This window comes from Alosa alosa, chromosome 22, assembly GCF_017589495.1.
Source record: "Alosa alosa isolate M-15738 ecotype Scorff River chromosome 22, AALO_Geno_1.1, whole genome shotgun sequence".
In the NCBI taxonomy this organism is placed as follows: Eukaryota; Metazoa; Chordata; class Actinopteri; order Clupeiformes; family Clupeidae; genus Alosa; species Alosa alosa.
The window spans coordinates 19,183,736-19,201,386 of record NC_063210.1 but is presented as its reverse complement, the minus strand read 5'-3'; the positions used below and the strand labels follow the sequence as shown (position 1 = coordinate 19,201,386).

The 17,651-nt window shown below is 40.2% G+C and overlaps 1 long non-coding RNA gene across 6 annotated transcripts; it reads right to left on the bottom strand.

Moving 5' to 3' along the window:
* Window positions 1-3,255: 3,255 nt before the first annotated feature.
* LOC125287076 lies at window positions 3,256-9,142 on the bottom strand. 6 transcript variants are annotated; one of them, XR_007192309.1, is made up of 4 exons: window positions 9,100-9,142; window positions 4,070-5,025; window positions 3,624-3,986; window positions 3,256-3,435 (listed from the first exon to the last, which is right to left on the bottom strand). It is a non-coding gene; the product is annotated as an uncharacterized LOC125287076 (long non-coding RNA). The 6 variants fall into 6 exon arrangements; XR_007192308.1 differs by having other exon boundaries at window positions 4,070-5,058; window positions 9,100-9,139; XR_007192306.1 differs by having other exon boundaries at window positions 4,070-5,489; window positions 9,100-9,131.
* Window positions 9,143-17,651: the final 8,509 nt, after the last annotated feature.

Here is a 17,651-nt window from a genome sequence, read left to right as displayed (position 1 = left end):
ACCAGTCTGCTTAGGAGTCATGAAGAAATTCCAACAAGTCTGGAAAAAGGGACGCATGTCAGCTGGTCAAGTAAATCAGGTAAGTGGAAGGTTTTTGTCATTGAGGAAATCAATACCCAGTTGCTTTGCCAGAAAACCTTGAAAGCTGGAGGATATTGACAGATGGAAAGCCACAGAGTATGGCAATTTGCCGTTTGCCACAGGCAAAGTGGTGCTGAAGGGCAGACTAAAGGATGAGCTGTATTATCACTTCATCATACAGTTCAGCCACCAGGGGTCACTAATAAATGTTCCCCCCTCCCCCAGAACCCTTCAATAAACCGGGGGGATACGTAGATACGGTATAAAAATAAAAAATAAAAAAATAAAAAATAAAAAATAATAAAAATTTTATTAATACAAAAACTAAAAAGCAATGCAATAACAAAAATACGTATTAAAACAGTTCAAACAGTAGTCCAATGCACAGTCCAATGCACAGTCCAAGCTGTGCCCCGTCCGCTCTTGAGGTAAGCCACCTCCAGTTGTGATGGTGCCAGCCTCGAGGCCCAGGCAGATGTTGTTGCTGGTCTTGGCTCAAGGCTCCGGCTGGAGTTAGTTTCTGTGCGACATGTAAAGAAATGACTAGGAGGGAAAAACCGTTACATATGGACTAGCACGGCTACCTTATACAGTTTATGATATACTAGCTATATACTATCATACTATATTATCAGCTTATCAACTAATACTGCTCCAGGAATGGCACGAAGACAAAGATTTAGACTGTTGCAGGAAAATTTCAATAGAATTTTAACTGAACAACTTTGCGATGAGGGGATGGCAGATGAGGGATCATCACAGACTGTGATTGAGAGGTAAGGTTAACTTTAAGGTTAAAAAGTATAGTACTCAGTATAAGTATAAGTATATACTCTTTTGATCCCGTGAGGAAAATTTGGTCTCTGCATTTATCCCAATCCGTTAATTAGTGAAACACACTCAGCACACAGTGAACACACACTAATCCCGGCGCAGTGAGCTGCCTGCAAAAACAGCGGCGCTCGGGGAGCAGTGAGGGGTTAGATGCCTTGCTCAAGGAGCACTTCAGCCATGCTTACTGGTCGGGGTTCGAACCGGCAACCCTCCGTCACAAGTCTGAAGCGCTAACCAGTAGGCCACGGCTGCCCCAGTACTTTACTCTTTGGTAAGGTTAAGATGGGGTGAGTATGACTATGACCACCCGGCAAGCCATGGCGGCGTCATATAGGTTTAGTCAGATTTTTCTTCTTTTTTTTTTTTTTTTTCCGTCAATGATTCCCGGACACTGAAAGACCCAAATTTCCATGTAACAATGATTCCATCGTTTTTCGTTTTGATCTGGACCCCCGCTGGACTGGAAGACCGTTTTCTGTGAATATCTACAAACCGTTTTAGGAGGACCATTTTTTTTTGTATGTTGATCTCATGTCACCCCCACATGGATAGTTAAACACAAAAAAGTGGAACTGTGACCTAACATAGTCAAAACTTTTTCATTATGACACCCTTTGATTTTGTGGAATTCCGTTCATGGGGGGCCACACAATAAATTCATTTATGTTACCCCAACTGGCTGGACAGTTTTCTGGAATATCTCCGTGGGGCCTAGGAGGTCCACCTTGTTTTTGTATGTTGGTCTTAAGGGGCATGTCAGTCCCATTACCACTTATTTCATGTATAAGCTCAAAAGCAAAAAATGTGGTGTTTTTCATCATATCTTGACAAGGTCAACTGTAAAAGTGTAGGATCATTATGACAGGATGACCATTTTTGTACCTTTTTACAATAAAATAATTTATGTGTACATTTAGTGTTTTCCCGGGACACTGAAAAGACCTCCAGGGGGCATGTACCCCCATAGCATGGAACCGTCATTTTTCGTTTTGATCTGTAGCACACATTCTCTGTGAATATCTTGAAACTGTAGGGCCTAGGATGACCATTTTTTCCTTTTCCCGTATGTTTGCCTCCACATGTTAACCTATTTCATGTGCACACATGTGCACAAACAGATACATTTCACAGTAATCATCATTATGACACATACTCACACAGTAGACATATGTATGCTTGCATGCACAGGCACATACACATGGCACACACACACACACACACACACTCACACACATAACATAAACATAACACAAACAATCAAAAATTTCTCAGAATTATGAACAGGCAAGATGGAGGTGGGGTTGTATAAAATGAATTTTACATGTGAAATCTATGAACTAATCATGTTTTGGTACTTGTTGTCTAGCAGATACCAGTGAGAATTGAGTGTGGATAATGCAATTTAGTGAGACAGTTAGAATCATATAGGCCTTTCAGCGTGACTTCTTTTTGTGGAAAAAATGTGCTGGACTGGGCGGCGGTCATATTTTGTACCGCTCTGCGGTACATCTAGTTATTATTATTATTATAAGTTTGCATATTTTTGTTAGACATATTGATTGCAAAGACTAGGCTATCTACAGCCATGCCCCCAAAAAAGAGCATCTCCACTTTAGCACTAATTAGTGACTAGGTAAGTCTCTATATACTGAAAACAATACCAACTATATTTTCTGATCTTGATATAAGATGAATAACACTTGGTTAGACTGTATTAGATAAGCAGTTTTTGCAGTGTAGCCTATTAATGCCAAGTTGTTGATGTCCACATCTTGAAACAACAACCTTCCAAAAGGCCCTATTCTAAGCTACTAATTATGCCCCATAAGCAATGTCAAATTCAGTAGCCTATTGAGACACATTCTTGCCTCTGGGATACATTAAGAAATTATACCATGACTGCTGCTCTGGCATATGTTTGACCAACCGGATTGTTTCGGATTTTGTTCCTTCTATACAGAAGTAAAAAAAAAAAATTAACCAGTAATATTGTTCAAAACAGCACCAAACCCTGTTAGTAGCTTGCTCAGGGTCCCTACACATAAAACGAAACACCAACGACCTAGTTAGCGAACCCCCCAGATAGCAAAATCATTATGGCCCAAATTTGGCCCAAAGCTGGCTTGCCATTTTGGCTGAGTTTTGGATGAATGTACGGCCCATAAATGGCCCAAATTTGGCTACAATAAATTTTCTCTTAAAAATATTTAAACTTTTAATCTGCTATATGTCTATGTGAGTTTATCGCTAATAATTATTAATTGCTATGTCCTAGTATCTAGGCTCATAAGGTTTGTGTATGTCTATATAGGTTTGTAAAAAAAAAAAAAGAAGATTAAATGCATTTCATGGTATTTATTAAATTATTAATTTGATTAAATGTCAATTCATTCATTGGCTGGTTCCTGGTTGGCTGTTGGCAGGCGTTTTTACCGCCCTCCTTCCCTAACCATCGCTTGATGGCCTGTGCAATATCTGCGTCTGTGGCGGCAGAGCAGACAGGGTTTCTTCTGACAGCATCTAAGAAAGAAATACAGACAACACACAAAGACAAAGGAAAGATAATTACTGTTTAGTGAAACCTGTTTAAGTCACTAAAGTCATTTTTAGAGATAGGAATTCAGAGTACATTTATGATCTCACATAACAACGTAAAGCATACCTGCAGGGGCCTTTGGTGAGGCTATGTTACAGTGAAAAAAACTTACCGATTACAACTGCCTTTATGTGCAGCTTTTCAAAGCTGACCTTCCCGTTGATTCCCCGCCAGGTTACCATTTTGGCAAGGTCATTCTTGATGGCCGACTTCAAAATCCTCCAAACTGTTTCCTTCACTGTGGTACCCCCTGACAGTCCGAGAGTGATTACCTAAAAATAGTAACTGAAAATTACCTACATGGATTTTAAATGGGTGGGGGTGGGGTGAGGGGGAGGGAAGGCGATGGAAATGTTATGAATAAAGAGTCAGATTGCATGCAGTAGCCTGAAAAGTCTTGAGTTCAATTCCCGGCTGTCACTGATGTGCCCTTCAGCAAGGCACTTAACCCCAAGTTGCTCCTGGGAGTCTGGGCCTGCAATTAATTGACATCTGTAAGTCGCTTTGGATGAAGGCATCAGCCGAATAAATAGTTATTGAATAATCAGAATAGCTCACCAATTCTTTCTTTAATTCAGGATGGTTTGGAGGTCTTTCTCCAAAGCCATTAGTGCCTGAAGATTTTCGACAGGAAAATAGGCTTGACGCCTGTCAGTTGTGGCGAAATTATTGCTGCCGCTGTTTATGGCAGCATATAGGTCTTGAATCATTCTGATCATGGTTCGTTGTTGTTCCATGATCATTTCCTGTTTCACCAAAACATTGTGAAGAGCTGAGAAAAAACAAGCGAGGCACAAGTTAGTCATATAATTCTTTTTAAAATCCAGTATGTATGTATTCATCCATCTATTTCAGTGTTTCCTCTAGATTTTTTCTTTTTTGCAGTGGGGACAGGCCAGTCCACAAACTCACAACTCCGCTCCACCAAATCAACACAACAATACACACAACAAAAGTGAAACTGGACGGGCCCTAATTATGTATGACTAGTTCTACTTATTGTTAAATTGCAATGTGAACGCCAGCCACGGGGGAGGACACGTCGGCAGGTTCATTTAAAAGGCAACTGTGACTAAATTGGGCGTCTGCCCTAATTCTGATAGAGTGGGGTCAATAATTTTACTGTGGGGGGCCACCATGGCAAAATCAGTGTAGAGGAAACACTGCTATTTCAGGACAGTATTTACCCATTCACCTGTTTATCTATTTAGCTATGCAAATCCATATGTAACAAGTAAAGGCTGGAGTGTAACATAATAAATCTTACATCCACACACGTTGCCACAGGTGGGCATGTTTCGTAACCTCTGCCCTGGTGAGACCTCAGGTTGCTCCCAGATGCATATGGAGGGAGCTGCCTGGCTTGCCTCTACCTCCCTGACAGACTGGTCCTGGTACGGCACTGGCCCTGAGGAGCCCCTCACAGGTCCCTGGCTTCCTACCCCTGAAACCTGCTGGCCCATTTGCCTAGTGGTCCAGCTGCACTGAGCTGAACCATTTGTCACCTCAATGGCCTGGTGAAGGGAAGTCCCTAAGGTCATTACATGCTAGAAATGGGTATGAAAAATATACATAACAGTCAGGATTTGAATCCTTAAATATGACCGATTTAAACATCTAACATTTATATTTATTTAACTTTTATACAATTACTGCTAATAAAGGACCATACCGATCAACTTGTTTAATTTGTAATTCAGTGAACTAAAACACAGCTGAATAAAGGACAACTTTTTACTTCACTACAAATGACTTATTAGTAAAGAATAGGTCTGAATATAATTCCAAATTTTCCACTACTACCTGATATTCTGGGATATCCAAGCAACTATCTTCAGGTATCTCAATACACCCCCTGGTATCCTGGGATACCACGTATCTCCTGAACGATGGCTGCTCTAATGTGGGGGCTTTTGGCAGAGTTCTTTTCACCACAGTGTCATCCTCACTCTCAGACTCCAGTATATGTCTACTTGGCCTTTGGAGACAAACAAATAACTAGATGTACCGCATAGCGGTACAAAATATGACCGCCGCTCAGTCCTGTACATCCGTTCCGCGAAAATAAATCACACTTCAATTTGTCTCCATATTTTACTCCATCCCCCACTCTTGAAACTTTTGTGTATGCTTGTTTGGCATGCCTGAGTGTGTGTGTGCGGCTGCACGGAAAGTACCCTACTGGTGCTGAAAAGGTGAATAGATTGTAGAATAGCCAAAGAAGATGTAGAATTGTTATAAAACCTTTAAAATCTCTAAACAATCACAAGTAGGGCAGTTCATCACAGTTCATCCATTGCAACTGGATTGATGAAAGGTCACTTACACCTGTAGGCTACATTGTACATTGCAAAAGGTATCAGCATAATGTTATTTATTTATTTATTTTTTATGTATTTTTAAACAAAAACATCTCTGTCAGTTCCATGCCGTTTTCAACAGCTATCAAAAACAAAGGTCATTTTTGGATGGATGGATTTTTTGTGAATGTTTCTTCTTCTTACATAAGATTTTAGTCATCTTTAGTTCATGTAATACTTTATTGTCAATGCACAAATTAAGTAACAGTAGTCTGAAACGTTATTGTTAATGCACAAATTAAGTAACAGTAGCCTAGTCTGAAACGAAATGCTGTTTTACATCTAACCAGTGGTGCAAATAACTGACATGTCCAAATGGGCCTTGATGAAATGCATCGCTAGACTGTTCATACACATTTTAACGGGCCAAAGTTGAAGAGCTTTTGTCCGTTATTGTTAGTGCAAATATAGGCTGATTCATGTTCCCTTGCATTGTTTAACTGAGGTCCATGGCTAGTCTGGCTTTCATCAGACCAAGCTCAATCTTAAAAAAAAAAAAAAAATAAATAGCGGGCAGATCAGCCTGGGTTCACCCAGCCTAGTCCATAGGCACCCGATATTGTTTAATTTTCCGATTGAGATATACACGCTCTGGCTATTCTAAATGCAAAAAATGCATCAGGGAGTTATGACAAAACGGTAACTAACAAACTAGATCCTAATAGAAAGCTGTTAGCTTCCCTAAGCTACAGGTAGGATTATAAGGTAGGCCTATTTACAACATAAATTGTCAATAGGCTATGCTGGCGACACAAATAAAAATCTCTTTTGAAACCAATGGCTTACGCCTTACAGTATCAAGCGGACTTAAACTGTCATATCGCGGGCGAAAAGTTGTAATAACATTCACGCAGCTCCATGAGTCAAGGAAAAGCGTGAATGAAGTAGCCACTTCTAAATGGGACCCACTACACAGTAGCTTAAGGTGTTTTGCTAAAGCAGCCATAATGAAATGAATGTGTCATTGTTTGGATACTTCACACACACATGCTTTTTTTAATTTCACAGACTACAACTACCAAGCTGTAATCAAAGCACATCGATTCCCCTCTCACACCCTGCACGACTTAAAAAACAAAATAAACAGGCGTCTCAGTCTCACGCATGTATAGGCAAAACTGTATCAGACCGGTGTAACGTTGGTAAATCTTCCATTGCACAGAATGATTTTGTAGCACGTGCAATAAATGACAGTCGAAAGATACAAACAGTGCTGCTATACATTTGCTTGGTATAACCGCATTTATAGTTTTCTACAAATGCAATAAATCAAATGCCTCCATCACTCAACCAACGCTTAACGGTAACATTACCTAGGTCCTTATTGATATTACAAGATTAACGTACCTGCAGTAAAACCAAGCATGTCCGATAAACATCCTCAGATTTATTTCGGCTTCAAGAAGAAATGGGAATTACACTTCATGTGAACATCGTCCCTATCCTTATTAGATGTTAAAGCTGCGGTAAATTACAGTCCTTGTATGAAGCGTCCATTGTTTTTTCCAACCCACTTTTAACTTCCAACAAAATTACGTCTCACTGCAACGATGCGCCATCTAGTGGACAAACGACTACTTCTCGCCAATACTGAAAATGCAGCCATGATGATGATGATGAATATTTATTTTGGCTTTCTTTTAATCAGGGCTTGAAAACGAAATTATTTTTCAAACGTTCCGTTCCGAACGGTTCAGGTAGGCCTATGTTTAACGTTTTCGTTCTTGCATGCGTTCCGCCACCAACATATCGGTCCTGAACCGGTTCGGAACGCAAAATATCGTTCGTTCTTAGTGTTTGGCGGGCCTATCAAGTCTATTTTTGTGAACTTTACCTTAGAATAGACGTACTCATTATTTCCCCTTGATTTAGCCTATACCGTAGCTATGCCCAAAAATAATAAATCACAGGCGGCATCCAAAAACATTCAGATGGGCTATCCATCCCATAGCCTACAGACTTACTGTAAGCCTAACCTATGCCTATAAATAATTTCTTATACGATCCTTCACTGGGCTAGTGCCTGCTGTGTTAATATGACTGTGCTGATGCTAAGCTGCAGCTCCCTCAAATCTATATAGGTTCTCATGCATATTAGGCTAGCTTTTGCCAATGAAAATGAATGCAACAAAAAAAAAAACAGTAGGCCTACTGCTGCTAACTGAAGAAACGTTTATGTTACTGTAAGGAAATTATTATTATTGTATAACCATTTGTGTAAGCAGAAATATTGTTGTGCTGAGTTCTAAGAACAGAGAGTTCAAGTTAAATGTTGTTGTGCTGAGTTCTAAGAACAGAGAGTACAAGTTAAGTGTGCAGACAGACAGGAACTGCACCCATCTCATGTCTAGCTTTCCAAAAACGGGAGATTTTTTTCTTAGGAGATTTACATTCCTTTGCCTCATGCGAATAATAATAATAATAATAATAACAGTAATAGTAGTAAAGTAATAGTAAGCTATCACAAGAGCCTAATTATAATAATAAACGATGTATCGACTATGACTTTTCTGCTGCTCAGTCATATCAGTTCAACATCAAATAGGCCTAAATTAAAAGAGGCTAAAAGCCCAATAAATGTGCCACACGTAATAGCCGAATATAAGATACTTGCCTATCCCATTTCAATTAGGCAGCACACCACCACGAACAAGCTGTCATTAAGTTTTTGCGTTTAGTAGGCAACTTGACGTGCCGTTTCTTGGGCATTTAGCTTCACCATCACGTCAAGTTGTAACGCTCATCTAGGCTATGGATTTAAGTGGCTTAAAGGCAGCAAAAGTGGGATAGTGCAACTGCTTCCCCAAAACAATTCCTCCATAACTGTGTATTTAATCGTTTGATATGTGGATAACTTTCAGTGGACTAAATAAAAGGTAAAGATTTTGTTATCACAAGGCTAGCTGGTTCGTTATATGGCGAAGCATATAGCCAACTTTGTTTGCAGCAGTGAAGCTGAGTTTGTTGTTAACATTGTTGGTAACTGTCAGGGAATTTAACCCCAACATACAAGAACCACAACACGTAGTATGGCTTTGCCCACAAACTCTGGTACCAAGAGCCTGCTAATGTAAGGAAGAATTCCTCACACCATCAGTCTCTGACTCTGCAGCCCAAAAGCTGTGTCTTTTATTGTACAGATGCACACAGAAAATAGAAAGCAAGGCATAGCGACTTCATTGTGACATACTCTTACCTCACCCACCCACACACACAGTCAGGGCATACCTGTCAACACTCCCGTTTTTCCCGTGTTTCTCCCGTATTTCAAGGTCATCTCCCAGCACCCTCCCGTTTTGTTATTTCTCCCGGAAAACTCCAGTAATTTGCATGGCCATCAAACTTCATTTTAAAATCATTGATGCATTCAGGTTGCCAGATTGTGTATGAAATACACCCTACACATACACGATCACTTAGTTTCAATTTCAACCGTTTTGTCATAGGCTAAAACCTGGCAACCCAAATAAGGAAGTGGGTGCAGCCTGAGTCTCGTCGTAAGGAAGCGGGCTAGATGAATGGCCTCCAGAACTAGCTGTTGAATTTCATTGATTAACACATCACATAAACTCTTATTGAGTGTTGTTGATACACTGAACTTGTTCCCTCGGAACCAAATCTGACAGCAAGCAGCTTTGGAGTTTTGGAAGTAGGCTGCAGGCAGGCAGCTGGTGGATACATAAGTGGCATGCGTAAGGTAATGGTAAAGTAAAAGCAACGACCGAAATTCAGTGTTGAAACACGTGTATGAAACATATTAAATATGCAAACACAGCTCCGGTATAAACACTGACCCCCCCCCGAAAAAAAATCTCCCTTTTTTGGAAAGCTAGACATGAGATGGGTGCAGTTCCTGTCTGTCTGCACACTTAACTTGTACTCTCTGTTCTTAGAACTCAGCACAACAACATTTAACTTGAACTCTCTGTTCTTAGAACTCAGCACAACAATATTTCTGCTTACACAAATGGTTATACAATAATAATAATTTCCTTACAGTAACGTAAACGTTTCTTCAGTTAGCAGCAGTAGGCCTACTGTTTTTTTTTTTTGTTGCATTCATTTTCATTGGCAAAAGCTAGCCTAATATGCATGAGAACCTATATAGATTTGAGGGAGTTGCAGCTTAGCATCAGCACAGTCATATTAACACAGCAGGCACTAGCCCAGTGAAGGATCGTATAAGAAATGATTTATAGGCATAGGTTAGGCTTACAGTAAGTCTGTAGGCTATGGGATGGATAGCCCATCTGAATGTTTTTGGATGCCGCCTGTGATTTATTATTTTTGGGCATAGCTACGGTATAGGCTAAATCAAGGGAAAATAATGAGTACGTCTATTCTAAGGTAAAGTTCACAAAAATAGACTTGATAGGCCCGCCAAACACTGCCGGAACTTTAAGAACGAACAATATTTTGCTTTCCGAACCGGTTCAGGACCGATATGTTGGTGGCGGAACGCATGCAAGAACGAAAACGTTAAACATAGGCCTACCTGAACCGTTCGGAACGGAACGTTTGAAAAATAATTTCGTTTTCAAGCCCTGGTCTGAAATGTTGGCTACAAACAGTCTATACTGCTGTAACTGCACTGCTGCTATTATTACTTCCGGGAACTATTTGAGGCTTCCATTAGCTGCCATTGTTGGAAAAAAATGGAACATTACGTCCAATGGAGTTGTCGCGAACTCTACCTTTATATGGCTCTGGGTAGGCCTAGTTGGCTACATAGCGGCTTGTTAGCTCACATTAACAGTGTAGATGCGGGCTTGTTTTTCGCGCACAACCGAAATAGTCTCCCTGACATAGGATATGCTTTTGTGAAATTTGATAAAATATATAGAGAACGAAAAAAAAACGTTATTAACCGGTTTTGTGGATTTCGGAATAACGTTTCTGTTCCGGAACAGTTGAAGACCATTTTGTTTTCGTTTCCGTTTCTGCTCCTCGTAAAATTCTGTTCGTTTTCGGTTTTCGTTCCTTGAACCGGTTCGGAGCCCTGCTTTTAATCCTACTGATTTTCATTTTTTACCGGGGGGGGCAAATCACAAATGAGTGATTATGAGCCAGGTTGATGTGGGCCCTTGAGACCAACATACCATAAAAGATTCACAGAGAACTGTGTCTGCCCTACCCTCCTTTCGGGGGGTCCAGTCCAGCGGGGGGGCTGCAGATGAAAACGAAAAATGACGGTTCCATGCTATCCATGTGGGGGTACATGCCCACCAAGTTTTGTGTACCCCGGTCTTTCAGTGTCCCGAAACCTTGTTGGTGTATGCGTCACTAAATGTACACATAAATGATTTTATTGTAAGGCCCCCATGAACGAAAGTACACAAAACTTGGCATGCATTCAGAGGGTGTCATAATGATCCTACACTTTTAATTTCGTGCAGTTTTGACCTTGTCAGCCAGAGATATTGAGATGAAAACACCTAATTTTTTGCTTTTTAATTTTTAACTAGGTGGCGCTATACATGAAATAAGTGGTAATGGGATGGGTTGACATGCCCCTTAAGACCAACATACAAAAAAAGGTGGACCTCCTAGGCCCCCACGGTTCTCGAGATATTCACAGAAAACTGTCTCCGGCCACCTACAGGCCAGTTGGTGTATAGTAACATAAATTAATTTATTGTGTGGCCCCCATGAACGGAATTCCACAAAACTTGGCGTGCATACAGAGGGGTGTCATAATGATCCTACACGTCCAATTTCGTGCAGTTTTGACTATGTTAGGTCACAGATACCTTCAATTACACCACCTCATTTTTTACTTTTTTTGTGTTTAACTAGGTGGCGCTATACATGAAATGAGTGGTTATGGAATGGGTTGACATGGCCCCTTGAGATCAACATACAAAAAAAATGGTCCTCCTAAACCCTACGGTTTTCGAGATATTCACAGAAAACTGTGTCTGCCCTACCCTCCTTTTCGGGGTCCAATTCAGCTGGGGGGCTACAGATCAAAACAAAAAACGATTGTTCCATGCTATCCATGTGGGGTTACATGTCCACCAAGTTTCTTGTACCCCGGTCTTTCAGTGTCCCGGGAATCATTGACGGAAATTTGGGCATGCGGAAAAAAAAATAAAAAAATCTGACTAAACCTATATGACCGCCGCTTCGCTGCGCGGCGGTCATAATAAAAGACAAAGACTTAATTTTAAACAAAGACTGAGTTGGAACATGTCCAAACAACTTGGATGCAAGGATATGTAAGGATATATACAATATATAATAACTGGGCGAAAAGAAAAAAAGCACTTTTAGATTCACAAAATTCTTACTTTCACAAAGATCTTCCTCTTTTTGGGCCTTCCAAGGTCACACTCAGCCTCAGACTGCAGATCGGTCTGCTGCTCTGCGAGGGGCAACTTCCGTCGACACTCATGATAATCATCTGTAACAGAGCTCAATTTTAATATTATGTTTCTGATCTTATAACTGTGATCGGTTTATTATTGAAGTTAATACATACTTGATGTGTACAACACCCTGGCATTGTACACCACCCAGGTGTTGTCTGGTGCCTCCATCTTTGTTTTGATGGCCTTCTGCATACCATCCCTCTTGTATGGGGGCCACCGGCATACCTCATCATTCATCCACAAGGCTGGCACCACCTCTACCTCCGCTGTATCTTCGAAACTTACGATATGGTACATCCTAATATCTAAACTTAACCAACATTAAAAAATGAAAATGGTATAAAGTTTGAAGTAGAATGAATGGTCTAGGGGTGCTGTGATACACTGCAGAGTCCACACCACATAAAATAACATCACTGATGAAAGCAAGACCTGTTTAGTTGTAGGCCCACTCACCACGTCAAGGTACAAGCTACGAGTGGGGTGTTAGTAGGACGGGACACGACAGAAGACAATGTTAAGACATTTTTTTTCTTTTTGTTTTTTGTGTGTATTTTTTAGACAAAATCAATGACAGAGACAAACTTCACACAGACATACAGAAAAATGTTAGTGTAAAGAACTCCACTGAGTAGCCTATAGCCTAACGCATTTGTGTTAAATCTGAACATTTAACATGTAGATAATCGGTAAATGTCGGCCTATTAACAGTATTTAAGGTAGTAAAGCTTTAGGAACAATATGAGATAAATCTATGAAAATCACTTTTTTCAATAAACTGTTTTACAAACTAGATGTACCGCATAGCGGTACAAAATATGACCGCCGCTCAGTCCTGTACATCCGTTCCGCGAAAATAAATCACACTTCAATTTGTCTCCATATTTTACTCCATCCCCCACTCTTGAAACTTTTGTGTATGCTTGTTTGGCATGCCTGAGTGTGTGTGTGCGGCTGCACAGAAAGTACCCTACTGGTGCTGAAAAGGTGAATAGATTGTAGAATAGCCAAAGATGTAGAATTGTTATAAAACCTTTAAAATCTCTAAACAATCACAAGTAGGGCAGTTCATCACAGTTCATCCATTGCAACTGGATTGATGAAAGGTCACTTACACCTGTAGGCTACATTGTATTTGGGAAAAGCAAAAGGTATCAGCATAATGTTATTTATTTATTTATTTATTTATTTTTTATGTATTTTTAAACAAAAACATCTCTGTCAGTTCCATGCCGTTTTCAACAGCTATCAAAAACAAAGGTCATTTTTGGATGGATGGATTTTTTTGTGAATGTTTCTTCTTCTACATAAGATTTTAGTCATCTTTAGTTCATGTAATACTTTATTGTCAATGCACAAATTAAGTAACAGTAGTCTGAAACGTTATTGTTAATGCACAAATTAAGTAACAGTAGCCTAGTCTGAAACGAAATGCTGTTTTACATCTAACCAGTGGTGCAAATAACTGACATGTCCAAATGGGCCTTGATGAAATGCGTCGCTAGACTGTTCATACACATTTTAACGGGCCAAAGTTGAAGAGCTTTTGTCCGTTATTGTTAGTATAGCAAATATAGGCTGATTCATGTTCCCTTGCATTGTTTAACTGAGGTCCATGGCTAGTCTGGCTTTCATCAGACCAAGCTCAATCTTTTAAGAAATCAAAAAATAAAATAGCGGGCAGATCAGGCTGGGTTCACCCAGCCTAGTCCATAGGCACCGATATTGTTTAATTTTCCGATTGAGATATAGCCTACACGCTCTGGCTATTCTAAATGCAAAAATGCATCAGGGAGTTATGACAAAACGGTAACTAACAAACTAGATCCTAATAGAAAGCTGTTAGCTTCCCTAAGCTACAGGTAGGATTATAAGGTAGGCCTATTTACAACATAAATTGTCAATAGGCTATGCTGGCGACACAAATAAAATCTCCTTTGAAACCAATGGCTTCGCCTTTACAGTATCAAAGCGGACTTAAACTGTCATATCGTGGCGAAAAGTTGTAATAACATTCACGCAGCTCCATGAGTCAAGGAAAGCGCGAATGAAGTAGCCACTTCTAAATGGGACCCACTACACAGTAGCTTAAGGTGTTTTGCTAAAGCAGCCATAATGAAATGAAGGTGTCATTGTTTGGATACTTCACACACACGTGCTTTTTAATTTCACAGACTACAACTACCAAGCTGTAATCAAAGCACATCGATTCCCCTCTCACACCCTGCACGCACTTAAAACAAAATAAACAGGCGCCTCAGTCTCACGATGTATAGGCAAAACTGTATCAGACCAGTGTAACGTTGGTAAATCTTCCATTGCACAGAATGATTTTTGTAGCACGTGCAATAAATGACAGTCGAAGATACAAACAGTGCTGCTATACATTTGCTTGGTATAACCGCATTTATAGTTTTTCTACAAATGCAATAAATCAAATGCCTCCATCACTCAACCAACGCTTAACGGTAACATTACCTAGGTCCTTATTGATATTACAAGATTAACGTTATCTGCAGTAAAACCAAGCATGTCCGATAAACATCCTCAGATTTATTTCGCTTCAAGAAGAAATGGGAAATTACACTTCATGTGAACATCGTCCTATCCTTATTAGATGTTAAGTGTGTGTAAATTACAGTCCTTGTATGAAGCGTCCATTGTTTTTTCCAACCCACTTTTAACTTCCAACAAAATTACGCCTCACTGCAACGTCTACATCTAGTGGACAAACGACTACTTCAATACTGAAAATGCAGCCATGAGGATGATGATGAATATTTATTTTGGCTTTAATCCTACTGATTTTCACATTTTTTTTACGGGGCAAATCACAAATGAGTGATTATGAGCCAGGTTGATGTGGGCCCTTGAGACCAACATACCATAAAAGATTCACAGAGAACTGTGTCTGCCCTACCCTCCTTTCGGGGGGGTCCAGTCCAGCGGGGGGGGCTGCAGATGAAAACGAAAAATGACGGTTCCATGCTATCCATGTGGGGGTACATGCCCACCAAGTTTTGTGTACCCCGGTCTTTCAGTGTCCCGGGAATCCTTGTTGGTGTATGTCACTAAATGTACACATAAATTATTTTATTGTAAGGCCCCCCATGAACGAAAGTACACAAAACTTGGCATGCATTCAGAGGGTGTCATAATGATCCTACACTTTTAATTTCGTGCAGTTTTGACCTTGTCAGCCAGAGATATTGAGATGAAAACACCTAATTTTTTGCTTTTTAATTTTTAACTAGGTGGCGCTATACATGAAATAAGTGGTAATGGGATGGGTTGACATGCCCCCTTAAGACCAACATACAAAAAAGGTGGACCTCCTAGGCCCCTACGGTTCTCGAGATATTCACAGAAAACTGTCTCCGGCCACCTACAGGCCAGTTGGTGTATAGTAACATAAATTAATTTATTGTGTGGCCCCCCATGAACGGAATTCCACAAAACTTGGCGTGCATACAGAGGGTGTCATAATGATCCTACACTTCCAATTTCGTGCAGTTTTGACTATGTTAGGTCACAGATACCTTCAATTACACCACCTCTTTTTTACTTTTTTGTGTTTAACTAGGTGGCGCTATACATGAAATGAGTGGTTATGGAATGGGTTGACATGGCCCCTTGAGATCAACATACAAAAAAAAATGGTCCTCCTAAACCCTACGGTTTTCGAGATATTCACAGAAAACTGTGTCTGCCCTACCCTCCTTTCGGGGTGCAGTCCAGCGTGGGGGCTACAGATCAAAACGAAAAAACGATGGTTCCATGCTATCCATATGGGGTTACATGCCCACCAAGTTTTGTCTACCCCGGTCTTTCAGTGTCCCGGAATCATTGACGGAAATTTGGACATGCGAAAAAGAAAAAAAAAAAAAGAAAAAAAAAAAAAAAATCTGACTAAACCTATATGACCGCCCGGCAAGCGCTCGGGGCGGTCATAATAATAGGCAAAGACAGTCAAAAACAAAACCAGACAACACTAGGCATGGTCTAGGTTGGTCCGTCCTGTTGATGCGGACTAAACCATAACCATAAAAACCCTAACCAACCACCATCGACCCAGGCACGGTCCATCACAAACAAAAACAAATGAGCCAGTTAGATTACTCTAGCTTGCACCCCATATTGCCACCATATAACTTACCACATTAAAATATCCAAATACTCTTAACCAACCTAGGCATGGTATAGGTTGGTCCGTCCCGTTGATGCGGACTGAACCATAACCATAAAAACCCTAACCAACCAACATCAACCTAGGCACAGTTTGTCACAAACACAAAACAAATGAGCCAGTTAGATTACTCTAGCTTGCACCTCATGTTGCCACCATATAACTTACCACATTAAAATATCCAAATACTCTTAACCAACCTAGGCATGGTCTCTAAGCAAAACTATAGCCTAATCTCCCAGAGAAAGGAACCAAACCAGGAACAAACATCACCACCAGAACAGCCATCAAGAGCATTTCACTCTACCAACAAATACCAACAACACAGTATGGGAGGTCTAATGAACAAATACTAAAAATTGAGGATTAAACAAAGTTAATCATTAAGGTGTAGTAGAGGTAAAACAACAAAGCTGTCCCTAATCTCAAGTGGAATTCTAACATATTTTCTTATATTCTTGTCAAGCCTTGCACATTTAAAGTGTGGTGATAGACCTGAAACAACCAGGATGCCTAGTTCAGAAGAGTCCACAGGATAACTAAAAAACTCTGTTTTTGTGTACTGCTTATACATCACATAATAAAACCATTTATGCAGAAGAATGTTTTGCACTAAAGCAACATCATTGTCAATTCTAAGGCAGTTATCACCATATGACGTTCTGATAGTCACACCATCAATAATTACGTGTTTAAATTGTGTGACAGTACTGTCCATTGACTGAGGCACAGGTCCATCTCTGTGCTGCCTTTTGGCTACGTTTCTGGGTTTTTCAGTAATGCTCTCAGCACTGATCCTGTCAATTTGTCAGAGACACACGTCTAATTACTTGAGTCAGAAGACTGCGTGGTTTCCTAACCATTTTCTTTAATGTCTGTAAATAATTTTCAAAAGGAAATCCCGATATGGGGTCTACGTGACCATGAACTTTGACGTCATCACTGAGGTGAACTAGACCATGTATGTTGTATACTACAAACTGGGCACCATACAACTGACTGAAATGGTCTACAAATGAGTACAGTAATGTCTTAGCAAAATAGTTCCACACTAAACATAACGAAGGACTAGCTAAAACATGAATGGCAACGGAAAGCAGCATGAAGTTATTGTAAACCTCCTCAGATAATACACCCCTTAGAACAACTGGACCTGTATACAACAGAAATTGTCTCAGTTCAGTTGCTTTCCACCTCAGTCTCTCTGTAAGCGCTCTTGGTTT